At 35.8% G+C, this 23009-nt stretch overlaps 1 pseudogene across 1 annotated transcript; it reads right to left on the bottom strand.

The window, feature by feature from the left end:
- Positions 1–2139: 2139 nt before the first annotated feature.
- On the bottom strand, positions 2140–21381 carry LOC143624532 (uncharacterized; annotated as a pseudogene). The gene is made up of 36 exons (XR_013152133.1): positions 21359–21381; positions 21165–21264; positions 20970–21077; positions 20776–20892; positions 20004–20154; positions 19659–19906; positions 19346–19534; positions 18710–18777; positions 18523–18640; positions 18356–18439; positions 18163–18258; positions 17237–17338; positions 16950–17018; positions 16664–16759; positions 16480–16587; positions 16115–16228; positions 15533–15613; positions 15323–15451; positions 15035–15233; positions 7131–7274; positions 7011–7054; positions 6713–6927; positions 6295–6403; positions 6050–6199; positions 5417–5482; positions 5177–5321; positions 4958–5022; positions 4809–4874; positions 4637–4730; positions 4522–4558; positions 4314–4371; positions 4119–4229; positions 3927–3994; positions 3565–3631; positions 3155–3223; positions 2140–3047 (listed from the first exon to the last, which is right to left on the bottom strand). The product of XR_013152133.1 is annotated as an uncharacterized LOC143624532 (transcript).
- Between the last annotated feature and the right edge of the window lie 1628 nt (positions 21382–23009).

Below are 23009 nucleotides of genomic sequence, written 5' to 3'. Positions count from 1 at the left end.
ACTTGTTTAGCGATAACTATTTATTCTAGTTTATAGCTCTTATTTATTGTTTTGTATACAAGTTTTGTGGATTTTCATACTATACACTTATATGCTCAAACTTATAAATTGCTCACCAACCTTTGTGTTGACAAACTTTATTTTATGAAATGTTACAGGTTTGACTTTTGTTGACTCGAGTGCTTGACGGAAAACGTTACCAAGACCTTTAGGATATTAGCAAAACGAACAATATAATTATTACTTGTATTCAGTTTGTTTGTGTAGACGAGAAGTGTTGTTTATCGATTTGTTGAAATAAAATGAGTTAAATGAATATTGTCACTTTAAATAGTGTCTTGTGTATTTGTCCAATCACGTTGTACCCCGACATGTTCCGCCTTTGGTCGGGGTGTGACATGTTGGATCTAACTTGATCTTATAACAAGTTTGGACCGACAAAACCAAACACTCGCTTAACGGACGTCGAGGTTCTTCTTAATAGAACTACACACTTGGTTAAGTTTCTTTTGATTTCATTGAGTTATCTCATAACATTTTGGAACCTCGGCTTCGAGCTTGACCAATTATCAAGACTCGAAGCGACAAATCTGAACACTCGTAAAGTCTCGCGTATCTATTTAACTTTGCAATATTGAAATTATACCCGAATATTTACTTAACAAAGGTTAAGTAAAAACTAATAAATAGGATACCGAGACCCAACTTCGAGTAAACTTACTTTTCAAAAATCATTACTTTAATTCCTTATGTGTTTACATTTTAGCCTTCAAACTTAAATTATTTATGTTACATGTCAAGTTATTTTACTTTAAAGCTTCCCAAACCATCTACTAACTCAAGACCTTTTTAATCTAGGTCTTGCCCGTTGAACTCACCCTTCCCCCGTTTTATCGCAAGCTATCATTCAAGTTACTTATTTCACGTGAGTACATTTCATCCCCCGTTTTCACTTTTATACTTTGGAGGTAACATGCATACTTATCCAAAACAAGAACGATTTATAATGCTCTATCTTCAAACCACAAACTTTAGGGTGTATGATACTTAGAATACTTGCTCTATTGTGTGTTATATGTTTCAGATGCTTTACGTGCACGTGTGTTTATTTTATGTTGTTGTGGAACGCAATAAGTATTATCATACGCACCCCTAACTACTTAGCCTTGTGCAAGTAGCATAGGGCATCATTATCCGAGTATGTCGGTTGTTACCGATTAGAAAGGATCCTCATTTACATATGTTTTATATACCACGATCGATGCTTTTATTTATAGTCTCATATACGTTTGTGGGTTTCGCTAATATTATATATACTCAAAACTATGAAATTGCTCACCAACATGCGTGTTGACAAATATTATTTTATGCATTGTTACAGGTTTGATTATTACTTGACTTGGAGTTTGAAGTCGTCATCCTATTTGATACCGCTAGGTTATTAGAAGAATGAACAATAAACGAGATGTGCTACTTTTGTGATTGAATGAAATTAATGAGTTGATTAAATATTGTCACTTTAATAGTGTCTTGTGCTCATGGGCAATCCGTTGCACCCCGACATGTTTCGCCGCCTTTGGTCGGGTGTGACAATAATGCTGCCACCGGACTTGGTGGCACTTGCTTGTGGGGTATGAAGGTCTGTGATTCGGTCTTGTTAGGTTGAGTAGAGTCTGGCAGCAACAGCAACAGCAACAAGGGTGTGACTCAAATAGGGTTTTCAAGTGTGACCATGAATTGGTATGGAAACAAATCAACCATGCCTACAAACGTTTTGTGGTGAAAAATTCCACCGAGTGTTCTAGCTTAACTCACTTCCATGTAATAATGATTGTTGAAACAAACCAGATCACAGTGGCGAAACTATCTTTGTTTGCTTAAATCTTTTAAATAAGAGTTCCGAAATCTTTAAATTCTAATATTTGCTAGTTTTCTGGAGGGATAATGGCTTATAGCCCGCATATTAGGTTGGTTTTTCTTACATTTACCGTTCCCATTACTGTGAATAGGGTTGTCTATTAATTTTATTAAGATGTGACCCGCAAAATTAATATGACAAACCAAACCTAATCACTGTTGACTAACCCAAAGAATGCCAAATATGACAATTGGCTATTTCATATTTGATATTGACTAATTGGCCTGTAGCTGATTAATTGACTTTGACTAATGTAGCACCATTGACTTTTGGTAATTGGCCGGTACTCATACTTTTAGAGTGTTGCGTTGACTATGATGATGCTGCCATTGACTTTCAAGATTTTGGCCCATTAACATATCTTTGCATCGAATTCAGCAGATGAACCCTGTTTTGACTTTGAAGCCAAACAGTTTGACTTTCCTTATACACTCTCAAGAAGCCATTTACTTTGATTCGGCAGTTGACTTTGACCATTACTAAACTTTTTGAGCATTTTGAAATGACTAACATGCCCCTGAATATCCATTATACCCACATTAGTGCTTAATGTGCCAAATTCAAGATCTACTAATAAGGAACCATATATATTGTGGCCTTGTGGGTTATATCACAACACCAACAATACATGGTGCATGCATGAGTTGAAGTGTCTAATATCTTCAAAAAAACATATGATAAATTTACGTTATTTTTAAACAAAATTTTCGTCAACTATATTTACATATTCCTGTAGTTGAATCAATTACATCATTTCTATTAATGGAGTCAATAATGATCAACTCGATAACTGGTTTTTAAATACCTTGTTATAGATTCCTTAAAGACAAAAAACAAAGCAGGTTTGGCTGTTACCCAAACGATAATGTATGTGAATAGATACGAAAACCAAATTAACAAACGAGTTTTTCTAACTTGTAAATGGTTGATAATTAGATAAACGTACGTGCAGTTACAAGTTAAGTTACATCTATAACCTGTGGTACCCTTATATATATTAACAATCGTTGCACTCGTGCCAAATATTTCACTTAACAAGTTATAATGACGCTGAAGCAGAAGACTTGTTATCATCTTTTCGCTCAACTGGAATTCGTCTAGAAGGTGGACCCACCATGCTTAGTACCACCTGCAAACAAATGATCGGGTTCAAATTTTTTATTAAAAAAAAAATAAAATATTAGCGGATTAACCAAAGATGCCATTAACTTTTATAATGTGTTTATGACAACTTACTGGTAAGAAAATCAGCCCATGCAAGAAACCAATAAGAACCAAGGCTAGGTACATTTGGAAGTAATAAACCTGCATATAATATATAATATTGTAAATACTAAACAAAATTAGTCATATAATACGTTGGGTTATGGGTCATTTATTAGTACGGGTTGAAACAAGGATGCGTTGGGTTGGGCCACAAATGCTTTTTTGTCCATTTAAATAATTATCGAGTTATATACAGTTAAAAAACAATTTATAACAGCAATAATCTAATAATTTGTTAAAAACGTTATAGAAGGTTTAGGAGTGCGCATTATGACTTTGGGTGACTTTCGACCCGTTTGAGATGAAATAGAGCTGAAATTGGCCCATTAAGTGAACGGGTCGAAATTGTCAATGGGTGGTATTTAAGAGTAGAGTGATACCACAAATACTTCAGTTCTTGAGAAGCAAAGGACGATGACTCCCACTAGCTTCGTTAATGTTATTCCACTACAAAAGGAAAAAAAAACGCAAGAAAATATTATAGTTGCATGTAATATTCAAGAAAAAATTTTCATCATAAGATTATGATAAAATAACTAAATAATATATATTATGTTAGTTATATACTAAAACTATCAATTAATGTATATAAAGTAACTAATAAATAACAGACGAGCCAAGCCCGGGCTTTAAAAACTACTCACGAACCGATCTCGAGTAAATTAAACGAGTGAGCTCGGCTCTTTACACCCCTAGCAGGAGGAACAAGAAAATGCAAAAGAGAAGAAAGAAAAATGGAAACCTGAAAACCGAAGCACCCATTTTACTCAAAGCCTCCTTTGTCCGTTGATCTCTATCACCGCTACTTACCTGACAGCAAAGTAAACTAGAACTGTGAAATGACCATTATACCCTCAGTAACATTCATCGACATTGATATATACATGAAGTAATTTTTTTTAAAAAAAAATAATGTGTTGCGAGTATTACTTACCAAAAAAGCATGTGTTATATGTACACAAAACTCGACAGAAATACCCACTGACATTACAAGGTTAACAACCGAAACAGCATTCAGTTGGATGTCAAGAACAGCCATCACTCCCTACAAAGGCAAATGGAAAAAAAACATTTCAACATAAATATAAGTCTATAAATATAAATTAAAAGTATCAAGAATTAAATATACCAGAAGATCCACAAGAATCATAACCAACACCAAAACGATGATTCCCGAGCTCCATATGCTGAAACAAAAACGAGAGAAAAGTTATTGGACAATAGCATCCTACTTAGAAAAGTATTAAGGGTTTACAAAATTAATTAACAAATTGCAATAAATGAAATTTTTTTCTCCTTAATAATCAAACACTCATATAATAAGTTACAAAACTCACCTGCATGTAATGATCAGGCAGACAACAAATACGGCAGCTGTAAAATCATGGAAAATAAGTTAGGTGTTTTAAAAAGCAAAAAAAAAAAACAACTTAAATAGGATTAATAACTAACAAGTAGCTGCTACAAGGCTGATCAATGCGGTCTTCCATATGTGAAGATATTGCTCAAAGAACATGTAAAATACCGAATAAGGAAAAACCTCAATCTGCATAGAAAAACAGTTATTAGAAATGTATACAGTTTGATGATGTGGCATTGCATGCTTAAATGATGCATTTATCACCTTTAAGTTATTGGAGACCCTTGAGCTAAATTCTCTCGCAGCTCTCATTGAGTTGACAAAGTCAACCTGAATTTTAAAAAAAAATTATTGTTCATTTAAGAAACAATATTTAAATTACTCGGTTTAACTTTTTATATATTTCTTGGTACCTGCTTGTTTAAAGGCGTGTGATATGTACGGAAGGAGGATGCTCGAATAACACCATCTTCAAATCCTGCAAACAAAGTATAGATTATTATTGTTGTTGTTAAAAATTAGTTTGTGTAATTATATTTAGCGCATAGTTATTTATAGATCTTATGAAGAAATTATACATATGATATAATTCTCTTTGATATTAGTAACTAACTATATGGAGTTGAACTAACCGCTAAGTTCCAAACTATTGGTGTAAGCCCCATGGCCACCTTTTGCACAGTCAGCAGAAGGAAGAGCACTGAGGAACCATGGTAGCTTCTCCTTAAAATGTCTTGTAGTTGGACGGTCGTTTTGTAAATCCGAGTGACGAAAACACTAAATGCACAAAGAAAAAAAAAACAATATGTAAGATCTTTTAGCCTAAAAAAATAATCATAATTCATATTAGGTAGCAAATTTTTAGTAGTTACCGTAGTACAGTCTTTGCAAAATCCATTTACGCTACATGAACCATCACTTGAAGAACAACAAGGAGGCTGAAGAAACAATATTAAATACAACATTTTAATATCATTACTAGGGATATAAAGGAGACGAGCCAAGCCAGATCTCTTCTAGGCTCGAGCTCAGCTCGCTTAACTGATGGGACCTGGAGCTCGAGCTCGGCTCGTTTCAAGCTTTATTTCTAGAGTTTGAGATTCGCCTGTTTGATATTCTTTGATTAATGACCACACATTTTCATTTTTTATATGTGTTTTATTATATTTTTTATGTATATTTGACCAATAATATATCTTATTCCGTTATTTGTATCATAATTAACTTATATACATTAATAATATTTTTGTATATATTATATTGTATTATAAATTTATAACCTAATATATATTATTAGGTACTTTTATCATAATTTTAAATAAAAACTATTATAACAATATGCATTTAATATATTAAACAAAAATATATAAATAATAGGCGCGTTTATGAAGCTCGAGCTCAATATGTGAAGCTCAGGCTCGAGCTTGTTTGAGGTCAGCTCGATTTGAGGCAAGCAAGCAGATATCGAGTTCCATAATTTTACATATGAAAGTAGTATAACTAACCTGATCATCAGGAGGACAATAAGTTCCGTTATTAAATTTCCTGCAACATCCAAAAGCTTCCGGGGACACCCAAACAAGAAAATCATCAAGCCATGAAGCCGCGGGTTTAGCAATGTAACTGGATTTTGGTACAAGAGATGCTTTTGATATCTGCACGTAAATAGTTTCAAACGCGCTTTGTAATTATTATTTAGATATCAGCATTATTTTCCTGATATACTACATGTTCGAAAAAAGCAAATCACCTCATTCAAAAGGGAGTTTGAATCACAGTTGTTGATGGAGCATAACTGATTTGTCTGACTTGCAACTGAACTGAAAAAACAGAAATTGCAACAATAAGACAGTTATAGACTATTTATGTATCTAACTGTAACTATCATAGTCTTGATGTCAATCGTGTTGGGTTTGCGGGTTGAACTGCTAAGCCAAGCCCGAATACGGACCATATTTTTATTATTGTCAAAAACATCAACTCTAACCCAAAGACATTAAAAACTGTGTAACTCTAAACACGACCAGTTTCATGTTGATCGGATTAGTGGGTTATATTGAACGGGTTAGTGGGTCGACCTGTTTAACTAACCCGTTAAACAGGTCAACCTAAACACGGCCCGTTCTTTGAAGGGGTTAGATATGTCAGCCTGAAACCCGATTATTTACTAAAGAGAACCAGAAATTAACAAATAAAAGTTACAAGTATTCATAAAGATAAATAAATAAAAACCCAAAACACCTGTAATTATAGTTTTTTACAATAGTGATAACTATACACGAATAAATATATAACTTACAATGCTGGCTAATGATAATGCAGCAAACACGGAAATAACTAATAACTTGACTCCCCATACACCTAGGATGGGTGCATGAACCTCCTGGAAAGTAACATAAATTTAAAATAATTATAATAAGGAAAATAATATTATATCATTGATGGAAAATGTGTTATTACAAATACCTTCATATATCGAGTAAGTAATCCTGATTTTCTTTTATCATTACCTACAATGGCGAGAACTTCAAATACCTATTATTATGTGGACTTGATTAATAATCATAAAAATGTTATTTTACAAACCTTGATCAGTATCAGCAAGTGGTCTGGGAATTTTAATACAAGGAAAACAATCAACTCTTTGGTCTTCGGCTCTTAGAAAATCTAAAGCAATTAACGCTACAAAAGCGGTAACTTGTAGAAGGAAGTCCAAGAGAATAGCCAGTGCTGAAATATATACATTAGCCAAAGTTAAACATGAACACGTGTGTAAGGCCCCGAACCCGGTAGCCCTACTTTAACGTCGGATTTACTCATAAACACAGTTCTTACAAATCAGAGTTCATTAAAACTTTCGCGGAATATAAAAACTTTCATGAAACGTTACAGCAATCCAAAACTTGCCTTAATTACACATTCTTGTCTTTCAAAATAAACGTCAATTACATTAAAACATCTTGAGTCTTCAGATGCCAGTCTCCTATTCGCCCACCATGTGCCTGCTCAAGCTAGCTGTCTCATTCTACTCACCTGCGTGCATACTAAAAGTCAGCTACGCTGAGTGAGTTCTAGTTAATCGGACGCCATACATTACATACACATACATACATATCCGAAGATACATATCCATACTTAACCAGTTACCCTTCTGTTCTTCATACATACTTACTACCATACATACATACATATCTACAATCACTAACCTCAGTCTACCGAGAGTACGTTCATAGTCCGCCGTCTATACCTGTACTCAAGGTCGTGAACACGTAAAAGGTCCGCAGTCCTTACCTATGTTCACCATTCATGGTACGTGCAAGGTCCGCGGTCCTTCCCTATACCATCCTACATCCACAACACGTACAAGGTCCACAGTCCTTCCCTATGTTGCAACCTAATTCATAGCACGTACGAGGTCCGCAGTCCTCCCCTATGCTACCACATCACAAATACAGCACGTATAAGGTCCACAGTCCTTTCCTATGCCGATGCCTATCTATAATACGTATAAGGTCCGCAGTCCTTAACTACGTTATCGTCTATTATCTGTAACACGTATAAGGCCCACCGTCCCTATCTACGTTTACATCTATCATCTACATTACGTATAAGGCCCGCAGTCCTTAACTACGCCATCACCAGCCGAGTCTATGTCCGACAGAAGCTAGAGGGATTTGCCATCCTAACTTACTATGTCGAACGTAGAACTCACATACCATTCGTGTACCTGTATACACATACTTCACATATACAATAATTACATTATAGCATAAGAACACTCTAGGCGTTCTTTACATCCTTCATTTAACAACCATACCCCTTGTCGATACGTGCAATATCCGAAGATCGTTCACGCCCCGTCAAGTATTCATTTGTAATATTCATACATCTTCGATATATAATATTCGTACCTTTATTTTTAACCTGACAGTACGCGCAATATCCGAAGATCGTTGCGTACCGACAAGCAATCATTCATATCCATCACATATATCACATATGGCATACACTTATCACTTAGGATAAATGTATTAACAACACATCGAGTATGCACACAGCCCCGAAAACATAACAAGGAATGGGGCTAGAAAACTCACCTGAACTCTGCTTCTTCCTCCGATAGTTGTAAATCCCTTCTTTAACTGAGCTCGGCTGACTGTATAAGTTACACGTATCAATACTCGCCTGATTTAATCTGGTGGCCTAGTATTAGATTACTTTTACTTATCGTTTTAATTTATTTTCTAATCGAACTTGACTCTAGGCGAAGTTAAACCTTAGGCGAACTTAGCTTTAGGCGAAGTTGTCATCAGGCGAACTTAGCTTTTAGGCGAAGTTGTCATCAGGCTTTTAGGCGAAGTTGTCATCAGGCGAACTTAGCTTTTAGGCGAAGTTGTCATCAGGCGAACTTAGCTTTTAGGCGAAGTTGTCATCAGGCGAACTTAGCTTGCAGGCGAAGTTGTCATCAGGCGAACTTAGCTTTGCAGGCGAAGTTCATCAGGCGAACTTAGCTTGCAGGCGAAGTTGTCGGCTGCAGCTACTGTTCGTTCTTAAATCCTTCGTTTCTTAACCAAATAACTCGATTTAGGTATCCACGGAATCGTCTGACCAGCGCCTACAAACCCCAACCATCAAATCGACCTAACATCGATGTTTAAAGGGTGCGATTTAGGCATATAGGTTACGGGTTCTTTTATCAATCGATTAACCCATCAAATCGTAACCATTTTCAGTAAGTTTAGCTTTGTTGGATTCGTTTTTACCATACAAACACAGATCTATCATTTCTATACTAATCCAAACCTAAACGAACAAGTTCTCGATATAAACGTACAGTAAATGAGTCGAACTACGAACACGAGCTGGTCTTGTTGCTTTGGTTCGTCACGACGATCTAGCACCAACAAGCTCGGGTCCTCGCCTTTGGATCTTGGTTCGGGTTGTGTGTGTTTTTGAGTGTGTAGAGATTAGGGTGGATAAACGGATGGAATGGAAAGGATTGGGGTTTAAGGGGGTATTTATACTCTCTTAAGCCCATGGGCCGAAGGCCCATATTTCCTTTTGGTCCATATCTAATCCCATCTAATTATCCTACTAAGTCTTCATATTTTGCTATTATTATTATCGTTCCACTAACTCGTTTATTTCACCCGACAAAATAATGTATTATATATTACTTTAGAAATTTCGGGATGTTACAAGTCTTCCCTCCTTAAAGAGGTTTCGTCCCCGAAACCTAGCTTATTTCTTGTAAAAGGAATACCTTTTTCTTTATAATCGCACAATTTATTGAATCACCTTTGCTTTCTGAGTTATCCTTCTTACTCCTGACTTGTAGTCATCGAGCGGTGATCATGTGTTTTAGCTATTAAGGTAGCTTGTCCATGAGGCCCTCAATGTGCCAAGTCTCATCTCACCTTCCCGAGGAACCTTGTTTTATATAATAACGCTAACTCCTAAGGCGACGCTTTACCCTCACACAACTATTTATCATAACCAACACGCATTCAAGATAAATTCATAGGTCGTTCATACAAAATCACAAGAAGTCACAAGTACTTCATAACATAAAAGGAAATCATTCAAGCTTGCTAAACAAACATAAGTTCAACTGTAACATAAAACACTCTTTAACTACTAAACATAAAACAACTGTGACATGCCACTTATTCTCCTGCAACCTCCTCAGCAGCTAATAGACCATCCTTTCACGCGTCTCCTTTTCCTTCCCCCACTGCCACGGCTTTTCCACACTCCCTAGCTATGTGACCTGACTTACCACACTTGTAACACTTCTGGTCCTCGGTGCATTCACGGGAGATGTGCCCCTTCCTCCCACATCGGTAGCACTGATTTGGACCAGCCTTGCATTCCCCCAAGTGCATCTTCCCGCACACCCTACATGCTTCCTTTCCTGCCATCTTCTGTGTCTTTCTCCCTGCACGCTCCACGACATCCCTAGCTCTTTTAGTTCCTTTCCCTTCTTCCTCATCTTCCACTTCCACATCATCCGCCGCCAGATCAACATAGACCATCTCCGCCAACTCGACCGCAGACTCAAAAGTAGCAGGTTTATTTGCCCTGACTAACATGCGGACTTTTTGTGGCATAACATTTGATTCTCTTGACCTCAGTGTCAACCATATCAGGCACCAACCTAGATAGTCGGTTGAATTCAGTAGTATACTCACGATGCGTCATCATACCGGCCTTTAAATTCAGGAACTTCATCTCCGTCCTTTCAACCTCGGCATCTGCACACAACTTCTTCATCACCAACTCTTTCAGATCGTCCCATCTCAACGCCTTGATCTCATCCATAGTCTTTCTCTGCTCCACACTTTCCCACCAATACATAGCTTCTTCCTCAAATGACTGAGTAACATAACCCACAGCTTGGTCGGGACGACATTCGCTAATGCGGATAATCTTGTCCATAGTGGTTATCCATTGAAGAGTAGCGATTGCGTCTCCCAAACCAGTCAGCTTTGGCGGGTCGCATCCTTTGAAGGACTTACAGTTACACCCACCTCGACCTCTCTTTCCATCACCAACCTCGACAGATCCAGCTTCACTCGAGTCACCCTTCCCTCCCTCATCATCCTTCCTACCATTCTCTCCTGATCCTTCAGCAATTCTTCCAGCAGATCCTTCGGGATTCCCAGTCTTCATGGCAGTTGCCACAGCTTGGGCAATGGCAGCTAGAACAGCAGGGTCAAGTTGATGTCCTTCGTTGTTGCTCGAGTTTCCTCCAGCTGCGCCTCCTTCGTCTCCGGTGTTGGAAGCTTCTTCTACCGAGGGTTGCCGGACAAGACGAGGCCTGCCACGACGTCCAGTGCGACCTCCAGTTCCAACAATTTCCCCAGCTCCAGCCATTAGTATTCTAAAAGCGAAAACACAAACGTCATCACTCTAGGAATTATTTAGCACATGATTTGTAAAGTAAGTAGTTAATGACGTTGATCAAGTGTAATTAACTATTTGCGTTACTCCTCAGGTTCTACATACTTCCCTTCATGATTTCACTTGTGCTTGTTTATACTCTTAAACAGTTAATCAGTTAAGTTCAATTAATCCTATCCCTAACCTGCACTCATTCTTCATTTAGCAAATAAGCCAACATTAACATACACCATTTACTATACACTTTACCTTTACTGAGCTTGCTTGAATGACACATGGCTATCTTGAACTGGCATCTTCTTTCTTTCTCATTTTAAATCTCATTCTCTGTTCGAGTCTAAGCATGTAGGATGCTTAAATCTCTCGAACTTATGCTCTGATATCAACTTGTAAGGCCCCGAACCCGGTAGCCCTACTTTAACGTCGGATTTACTCATAAACACAGTTCTTACAAATCAGAGTTCATTAAAACTTTCGCGGAATATAAAAACTTTCATGAAACGTTACAGCAATCCAAAACTTGCCTTAATTACACATTCTTGTCTTTCAAAATAAACGTCAATTACATTAAAACGTCTTGAGTCTTCAGATGCCAGTCTCCTATTCGCCCACCATGTGCCTGCTCAAGCTAGCTGTCTCATTCTACTCACCTGCGTGCATACTAAAAGTCAGCTACGCTGAGTGAGTTCTAGTTAATCGGACGCCATACATTACATACACATACATACATATCCGAAGATACATATCCATACTTAACCAGTTACCCTTCTGTTCTTCATACATACTTACTACCATACATACATACATATCTACAATCACTAACCTCAGTCTACCGAGAGTACGTTCATAGTCCGCCGTCTATACCTGTACTCAAGGTCGTGAACACGTAAAAGGTCCGCAGTCCTTACCTATGTTCACCATTCATGGTACGTGCAAGGTCCGCGGTCCTTCCCTATACCATCCTACATCCACAACACGTACAAGGTCCACAGTCCTTCCCTATGTTGCAACCTAATTCATAGCACGTACGAGGTCCGCAGTCCTCCCCTATGCTACCACATCACAAATACAGCACGTATAAGGTCCACAGTCCTTTCCTATGCCGATGCCTATCTATAATACGTATAAGGTCCGCAGTCCTTAACTACGTTGTCGTCTATTATCTGTAACACGTATAAGGCCCACCGTCCCTATCTACGTTTACATCTATCATCTACATTACGTATAAGGCCCGCAGTCCTTAACTACGCCATCACCAGCCGAGTCTATGTCCGACAGAAGCTAGAGGGATTTGCCATCCTAACTTACTATGTAGAACGTAGAACTCACATACCATTCGTGTACCTGTATACACATACTTCACATATACAATAATTACATTATAGCATAAGAACACTCTAGGCGTTCTTTACATCCTTCATTTAACAACCATACCCCTTGTCGATACGTGCAATATCCGAAGATCGTTCACGCCCCGTCAAGTATTCATTTGTAATATTCATACATCTTCGATATATAATATTCGTACCTTTATTTTTAACCTGACAGTACGCGCAATATCCGAAGATCGTTCGCGTACCGACAAGCAATCATTCATATCCATCACATATATCACATATGGCATACACTTATCACTTAGGATAAATGTATTAACAACACATTGAGTATGCACACAGCCCCGAAAACATAACAAGGAATGGGGCTAGAAACTCACCTGAACTCTGCTTCTTCCTCCGATAGTTGTAAATCCCTTCTTTAACTGAGCTCGGCTGACTGTATAAGTTACACGTATCAATACTCGCCTGATTTAATCTGGTGGCCTAGTATTAGATTACTTTTACTTATCGTTTTAATTTATTTTCTAATCGAACTTGACTCTAGGCGAAGTTAAACCTTAGGCGAACTTAGCTTTAGGCGAAGTTGTCATCAGGCGAACTTAGCTTTTAGGCGAAGTTGTCATCAGGCTTTTAGGAGAAGTTGTCATCAGGCGAACTTAGCTTTAGGCGAAGTTGTCATCAGGCGAACTTAGCTTTTAGGCGAAGTTGTCATCAGGCGAACTTAGCTTGCAGGCGAAGTTGTCATCAGGCGAACTTAGCTTTGCAGGCGAAGTTCATCAGGCGAACTTAGCTTGCAGGCGAAGTTGTCGGCTGCAGCTACTGTTCGTTCTTAAATCCTTCGTTTCTTAACCAAATAACTCGATTTAGGTATCCACGGAATCGTCTGACCAGCGCCTACAAACCCCAACCATCAAATCGACCTAACATCGATGTTTAAAGGGTGCGATTTAGGCATATAGGTTACGGGTTCTTTTATCAATCGATTAACCCATCAAATCGTAACCATTTTCAGTAAGTTTAGCTTTGTTGGATTCGTTTTTACCATACAAACACAGATCTATCATTTCTATACTAATCCAAACCTAAACGAACAAGTTCTCGATATAAACGTACCGTAAATGAGTCGAACTACGAACACGAGCTGGTCTTGTTGCTTTGGTTCGTCACGACGATCTAGCACCAACAAGCTCGGGTCCTCGCCTTTGGATCTTGGTTCGGGTTGTGTGTGTTTTTGAGTGTGTAGAGATTAGGGTGGATAAACGGATGGAATGGAAAGGATTGGGGTTTAAGGGGGTATTTATACTCTCTTAAGCCCATGGGCCGAAGGCCCATATTTCCTTTTGGTCCATATCTAATCCCATCTAATTATCCTACTAAGTCTTCATATTTTGCTATTATTATTATCGTTCCACTAACTCGTTTATTTCACCCGACAAAATAATGTATTATATATTACTTTAGAAATTTCGGGATGTTACAACGTGTCATCTCTTTTTTTAATTTAAAAATGATTGAAGTTTTAACATGATTATATAAATAGTTGACTGTAACAACATACCAAACATTAAGCATGCAATCAAATAGAACATTCAATGAACCCATTTGGTGGGACTTCGTTACGTTCATTTATTTAAAACACGAACGAACATGAACACGTGTCACGTTCGTTCATTTATGTTCGTAAAATATTCATTCATTTAAATCTCTTCGCCCCATACGTTCACGTTCATTCATGTCCGTTAGTTTACGTTCGTTTAAGTTCGGTTAAAATACTCATTTAAATATTTTCGCCCCATTACAGTTTAGTCTAGCTTTATGAAAGTAAAATACCACTCATTACAATTTAGCCTAGTTTTATTAATTTTTCAGGCAGAGATATTGATGTTCACCTTTACATAATTACGTTTCATTGGTGTCCATTCAGCTATGTTCAATTATGTTTGTTTACTTTAATGAACCGTTCTTTATACTATAAACAACAGCGAGCATGTTCATTTTCTTAATGAACAGACACGAACAAGAAAAGCCGTTCATTTAATCGTTCTGGTTCGATCATTCGGCCGTTAAATTTAAACGAACGAGCACAAATTCATGCAATTCGTTTACAGGCCTACTACGTTTTAGAAGGTATCATGCATGTGAATGCACTGCATATGATTTCCAACCCATATCCTTTTCAGGAAAACGGGTCAAAACGGCCACTTGCACAATTAAATAACAAACATAAAAACATTAAACTTCATGTCTGACCTGCAAACATAGAAAACACCCGACATGCTGGCATAGGAATAAAACTTCCAACCGCAAACGCTAAAACCTCAGATAAACTAGCTAGAGTTATAGATGGGCCCACTTCTGCAAGCGCGTTACTTATTCGGTCTTCCAAACGCAATTCCACCTGTTGTCTTTTAACCGCGTGTACCAGAATGCACATATTATCTACTCCCACCTGTTCCCAATTTAGTCAACGTTGACTTTCAGTCAAATGATCAACTGCACTTCATATAATAGTCAACAAGAGGGTGAATTGAAACTAACTGCCAAAACAAGAAAAGGGATGACTTCCATTATAATGAGTGTTGACTTTACTCCGATAGCACTGAAAAAACCGACTGATGCAATAACCGAAAGCATCACGAGTATCACCCCCGAAAGCCCGAGTAATACCTTGAATAGGATAATTATCATTATATATAGAAACATTTAACTCTAAAATTATAATAGTGATTATGTTAAATATTTTAATACCTTGGAGGAAATATAAAAATATGTGAAGCGAGTGTCGCCCAATGTTAAGGATATATAAGCAAACATCACAAGGTAGCTTATCTGAAAAATAGTTGATAGAAAATAAACTAGTTAAAAAAAGGTGATGATAAAATAATAATTTAATGGTTTTAAAGCTCACTATAAACCTACAGGTGGTTGAATTGTGGAACCCGAACACGACCCGTTTAACCCAAATCTACACTTTTATTTTTATGTTAACCAAAAACAGGCATGCAAAGACTTTGAAGGAAAAGGTAAAAGCTTTGGAAATAAAGCGATTCATTTATAGTAGCATTCGAAGATACTTGAAGAGAAAAAATAAATTTTTTGGTAGCATAACATCTATTGGAGTCAATTATGGACAGATTTTGCGACCAAAACGGGTAACGGGTCAACCGAAAACGATCTGTTTTTTTTAAATGGGTTATACTTGCCAACCAAAAATCTGATTATATTCTTGTAGGAATTGGCGTCCCTGTATAAAACTAACACACACAATCATGATATGATATATATACACACCACACACATGATGTATGTATATATAAAACATGCACTCACCAAAACTGTTATAACATCTGCATTACTTTCTCTTTTCAGTTCTTCTTCAATGGAGCTTTCAGATGAATAGGATAATGTCAAATTCTTGGATTGCACCATTGGTAATAGCTCATTCTGTTACAAAGATTAGTTACATATTAAAGTATATTATTGTATAATTTCATAGAAATAAGATAATGCCAATTTCCATTTAGAAAAAAAAAAGACTGAAAGGTCAAAAGCACGTCAGTCTGAACTAAAATATTAGCCTAGCTAGATATATATGTAACTGTAACTATCGTGGTCTAGAAGGTATCAACACACACAATCAATATACAATACTTTTATGATTTAAATTAAAAATATAGAAAAATCAAAAGACAAACCTCTACTAACCGGATGAAGGCCTTCTCCCAAGCCACTGCTTTTTTAAGTTCGTTGCTTTCCTTATCGATTGCGTTGTTAACGGGATAAGTTATAATAAATGCAGACGCCTGTCTTTAAATCATCCCTTTAGGGTCATATGCACATTTGTAATAAGAAAAAAAAAAGATCATAGAAATAAGATACCTCAGAGTAATTGTTACCAGAGAAACCTCCTAATGCTGTGCTTGGTTCCAACGGGCCTTTGAATGCACTCATGCAATTCTCATCAGAAGTGTAATGCTAAAATAAATCATACAAATGTCAAACTTTAGAGGGCTCAATTTTTCATGATAGATGTCAATTAAATAGAAGTATAAAATATTAACAAAAAAGTATGTAGCAATAGCATCATACATGGTTATAGTAGTACACTATAACCAAACTACTTGTGAGACATATGAACCATGACAGATATATCCTATATTTATACCTGAAAGCAATATTCAGCATGGTCAACGCCCCCAAAGTCTTCCAAGTTTTTAGGGTCCATCTTGAAATACTACAACATAAATAGCAAAAAGAAGTTGGTAATATGGTAAAACACATACGGTGAACATTTTAATAAACTATTCATAACCCAAACAAACATATTATTAGAATATACAACTAAAAATTACCAAAAGTTATTTGGAAAATTCTATTTCCATGATTTAAAGTTTTCTCAAAACAGCACAAAGAGGCTAGTGATGCTTTATTATTAGTTTCTATGAAAAATACCTGGAGAATACTTTGTGTGGCACATGCCTCCCCTAAAGGCTTCATGCATATGTCTGTCAAAGAAACCAATGATCCACTATAATTTGCTCGAATTCCATCTACCTATTATTAAAAAAAAATTAAATTATTAACCAATTAAGATCATCACATATTGTAGCTGCAGGTCGTATCTCATCAATGTTGGTGAGACGCGGTATGTGGTGGCAGCTAGAGTTAGGGGTGTAAATGAGCCGACTTGAGCTCGACTAAGACTGAGCTTGACTAATTTAACTAACAGCAAGCTCGAGCTCGAGCTCAAGCTTGGCTCGTTTCGAGCTCTATTTCAAAAGCTCGCATCGGCTTGTGAGTAGTTATTCAGGCTCGAGCTCGGCTCGGTTATTATATATTAATTTATTTATCTATATTTATAATTATTATTATATGTATATTTTACATATAATGTTTATATATAAAATTATATATAATTTAGTTATTATTATAATAATTTTAAAATATAATAACTATTATTATACAAATATACAGTTTAATATATCAAACAAAAAGTATATAAATAATAGTTTCATTTAGGCTCGCAAGCTAGATTGAGCTTAATAAGTGAAGCTCGGGCTCGGGAACAGGCTCATTTAATAAACTAGCTTGTTTAGGCTCAAGCTCTGCTCGTTTCGAGCTTTAGTGAGTCGATCTCAAGTAGCTAAAGTGCTGCTTGACTTGTTTACACCCCGAGTATAGAGTTTAGTGTGAAACTGGATGTAAAACCAAATAGAACCAAGAGGGTAATAGGATTGTATACAGGCTCAATCTATGCAATATTACACATATATGCCTTCTAGATTATGATAATTACATAACTAGTCTAGTACAAACTATAAGAATGCCACTAAAGACATATATCAACTTGAATTCTAGAAAGAAACATAAAGTATTACCTTTGCCTGTATTTCGAAAAGCAACTTAATATTTTCCTCTGTGACAATAGTTGGTGGTTTCACATGTGCACCATGAGGTCTGGTTGCCAATATGAGCTATAAAAAGTTACCAACTTTTGTTATTCTTTTATTAATAACAAACTTAAAACACAAAAATTAGTGAATTTCAGATCATGGTTTTAGGTTACCTCACCTGCTCGATTCTATAGAAAGGTGCCAAGTGGCGGTCAAAGTATTGTTTCTCTTCTGCGGCTCGACTCCCATGGCCCACCCAAAGCTGCAATAACACAACTTCAAAGATATGAATAAAAATGAAAATCAAAAAATGAAAATTTTTTTCAAGATGGACTTTGTGCATACCTTCTCAGGTCGTGTTTCTACTTTAAAACGGATTAAGCCCAAACCAAGGAGGATAACAACAGCTAATGATGAACATAATACAAGAATAGGATTTCTAGCAACCCATGTTCCATATAACCTGAAAATTAATAAATTCATTAAGATGTATTTTGTGTAGCTATTTAGCTTTGACTGTATGAGCTTTGACCTGAAATTTCTCGACATGAATCCTTGCACGGCAGAAAGGTGGACCCCACTTGCGCTTTGAGGGGTATCCTGCAACATATAATGTTAAATTGTGACATCTAGTTATTTTTTAATGCACAAATTGTTAAATAGATTTATATAATATTGTGTTTAGCTCAATGGGTCCAAGTTAGGTTTCAGGTTTACTTTCTGTGTATATTAAGGATTTGCCCTCCATTGTAATTGATACGCCTGTAAATGAACCGAACTAACACGAATGGACATGTTCTCGTTCGTCCGTTTACATTTAACGGAAAAAATGATCGTACGCAAACAGGGTTTTCTTGCTTGTGTTCGTTAGTTAAGAAAATGAATGTTTTCATGTTCGTTTGTTAATAGTATAAACGAACACTTCATGAATGTATACGAACATAAACAAACGAATATAACTGAACATAGATGAATGAATATAAATGAACAAAACTGAAAACACCAATTAAATGAACTTTAAAACAAATTGTTAACTGGTTCACAAACAGTTCACTGAGCGTTCAGTTTGTTTACAGGCCTAGTAATTGGTTTAGTTTATATATCTCTCCACTTTTACACAAACAAAATAAAGGGAAATACTTGTACAAATTTTCAAATGAGTATGTACCTGAACGGGAATATTTTCATCTTTTTCGCCATGGGACTTCTGTACCAGACCGCCATTACTCACATTCGTCAATGACTTGGGTCTCGAGATTGGACTCCTTTCTTTTCTTTTATGAATTAAACCCCACCAAAGAAACACAGAGGCTAACAATATATACACTATTGCTAATGAAAATTCAATGCACTTAGTCTGAAAAAAGTTGAAAAATTGTATCATTAAATGTAAAGTAGAAGAATCAATATATTTTTAGTTGTAATAATTAGATAATTATATGTTTTATGATAAATTTTATGAGTTATGTTTAATATCCAACCTTAAGAGAGCCGATTCTCACTGAGCAGGACCCCGTTTCATGAAGGGGTTGAGGGGCAGAACCGGAACAAACGTTAGAGGAAGGACAATCACCACAAGAACAACCAAGTGATGTGTCACCACATGAATAAGTACTGACATTCATAGGCTTCATTCCTACTGACACGTCAGCATCCGACCGAAAATTTATCGCATAGGGTGAACCTGGTAACTGAAGGCCCGCTTTTCGACCAATGAAAGCAAACCACTCTGCAAACAAAGATATATATATAAATATCATGTATTTTATGCATGATTTTTAATGCATTCATGAGTACATTAAGAAAAAGGATAAAATGGTGATTACCTTTGAAGTTCTTAGCACCATTGCCAACAAAATCAATAGCCTTAGAATTCGCGGTACCAAACTTTACATCTTTACATGAATCAAATAAACCCTCTCCATATGTGTCCGTTATATAGTAGTCAATCCCGCCCACAGTCGAATTATTCTTTGCCTGAAAGCAATATATTTAAAAAATATAAAGAAAATGATTTTTGCATGAACAAATGTGAAAAGAACATGTATACTGTCAACAAAGACTATATCTGAAGTAGCATTGTAAACCATCCAAGCCGCTCGTAAGCCACTCGAGACCGACTCGCTAAACTTGAATCAAGCCGAGTTTAAACGAGCCTAAAATTAAGCTTGTTTAATAAACTAACCCGGGCCCGGGCTTCACTTTTCGAGCTCAAGCTAGCACATGAGCCTAACAAGCGCTATTATTAAAATAAATTTCAGTTGCTATATTAAATATAAATTTATATGATAATTAATATTATATATGAAATTACAATAAAAATAACTAAATACCATTTACTGTGTAACATATAAAAGTTATAATAAAAAAACATATACATACAAATTATAATAAACAAGCTGAACTCGAGCATAAAAAACTACTCACGAACCGAGCTCGAGTCCCGTTAGTTAGACGAGCAGATCTCAAGCATAGTCGAACTAGGGCTCGACTTGGCTCGTTTACACCCCTAATCCGAAGGCCGCCAGCCCATCGTAAGTTATGTTTTATTTGGGGTCCAGATACTGGTGGGGCCTGCGAGTTTTCAAAAAACAATACCTTAGAAATAGATGTCACATTGATGAACTGACTTTGATTTGGAGAGCATGTAAGCTCACAAAAAAGATTCAAAAAATTCCGTAAGCACGCCGGACATCCAACTAGAAAGGGTATGGCCTACAAGAAAAACAACATAACAAGATATTAAAAGAAGTCAACTCCTAAAGTTGACTTATAATGATTCATATCTTTACTTGTTGGACTTGTGAACGTAACGTATCGAACTGAGCCTCAGTACAACATATGGATCCGGAAATGGTTGGACACAAACTTTGGATCTTAGCTGATAACGTGTCATTCGGCTGTAAGACAAGCAAAAATAAACGTTAGCTCGTGATATCAAGTCTTACTATTTATTTATTTTATTAACAGTGATTAGAATTATGAACCTTTACAGACGGAGAACCGAAAGGGCAATTTAGTACTTTCCCATCACTCCGAGATCCACATATATCATACATTGCACAATAGTTTTCACCATGTTTTTCCCTATAGAAAATGCAGATTGCTTAGATTTGTAAAGAAGTAAAAATGCCACTAACGGTTTAAGTTATACATTAAAAACAAACAAAAAAAAACGTACCTTTGTGCATTGCCAAGAGATATGAACAAGACCTGCAAATATATAAAGTAAACTTGATTATCTGTTCCTTATATTAACTGACATAAAATTAAGAAAATCAGTTGGGAGTTGTATATTGTTAAACATGACATAACTTGAGTTATAACATAGAGGTGTATTCTAGTCTGTTAATATATTAAACAAATTGCATCATATAAAATTTGAAGAATAACATTATTTTTTTAAGAAAAAGGCCCGAAAATTTATTTTTCAAACAATTTGGTCGGGCCCGAAAAAACACAATGTTCAACAACTTCATCTGGCACATGATAATCAAATAAATACAGAAAGAGACATAAATAAATAATAAAGAACAATTTGTCTATTTTTTACCACTTCCTGTTCTTATCCAATGTGAAGTGTAGATCACAAATACGTCATTTGATTTTATTTAATTTCTTTTTTTGCAATTAGAACATTGACTTTATTTAATTAGTTAGAAAAGGATATGTTAAGCATTCTCCTAATACTAGATGGAGATAGCTTCAAGTAACCACACCTCAGCAAGTCCAGGACATTACATAAGGTGTGACAGACAATAAAAGGCTAAATAATAATAATAATAATATAAATGCAAATTGACTTGACAAAAAAAAAACCTAGTGTACCCATGCTCCACACATATTCATGATGATAAAATCAGGTCCACCATCATTTTTTCATTTTTGAGAATCCATTTCAAATCCAAAAAATTGACAACTTTTCAAATAATATAAAAATAAAAATGAGAGTATGCATATATTAAAATTTTGGTGATTACTATGTTAATTAGTTCATATTAATATTTTTAAAGAATTTAATGAGGTATCATGATTTGTTTCTTATTTGTTATCTTTTTTAAGTTAAACCATATTTTTCTAAATGAAGCAAACCAGTCAAAACTGCATGAACAACCTACTTAAATGTTCTCCAAGTGGGCAGGAAAAAAATAAAATATATATATATATATTAATTAAAATTCATATCATAGTACTATTTTCCTTGTGAAGTTGCTTCACAAATAGGTTTCCTAGCAGACGCAATTGTATACATGTATAAGTGTATATAGTAATAAAAAATAAATAATAATAATATAAAGGTATCATATTGGTCAAATTAATAACTGACAACCTATTAAATGGACTCATTTGTGGATTTTTTAAGGCGTGGAAACTAGCCGAGCTTTTTCAAGCTCTGAGTCTTGGATAAAGCTTCGTTTAGTCATAAAGCCTTTTGTAATTTTAAGTTTTATCTATTTTAAACTTTGTATGTATTAATTTCATATTGCACATACATACGAGCTTTGCCTCGACTAAGGTACTACGCAAGCTCCAACAGAGCTTAGGCTCATTTAAAGGTTTTCTTAAAATACATAAAAGAATAATTAATAAATGAGCCGAGCTTAAATAAACGACGGACTGGTCGAGCTAGAGCTTTGGATAAAGAGCTGGAAACAAGAAGAGCTTAGTCATGCTATTTAAAGAGAAAATGTATTGTTATTATTATTAATTTGTTGATGATTTAAAATGAATTCGCTTCAATCATTCAATAAAACAAAACGGAAACTCAATCGAATGAATTTGGTTGAATTCATGCAATAAATATAATAATAATAGTAATAGTAATAATAACA

Source organism: Bidens hawaiensis, unplaced genomic scaffold (genome assembly GCF_021521415.1).
Source record: "Bidens hawaiensis isolate Kalapana, Puna unplaced genomic scaffold, B.hawaiensis_p1.1 tig00003857_1, whole genome shotgun sequence".
Lineage (NCBI taxonomy): Eukaryota > Viridiplantae > Streptophyta > Magnoliopsida > Asterales > Asteraceae > Bidens > Bidens hawaiensis.
This window is presented reverse-complemented; position numbering and strand designations above follow the sequence as displayed.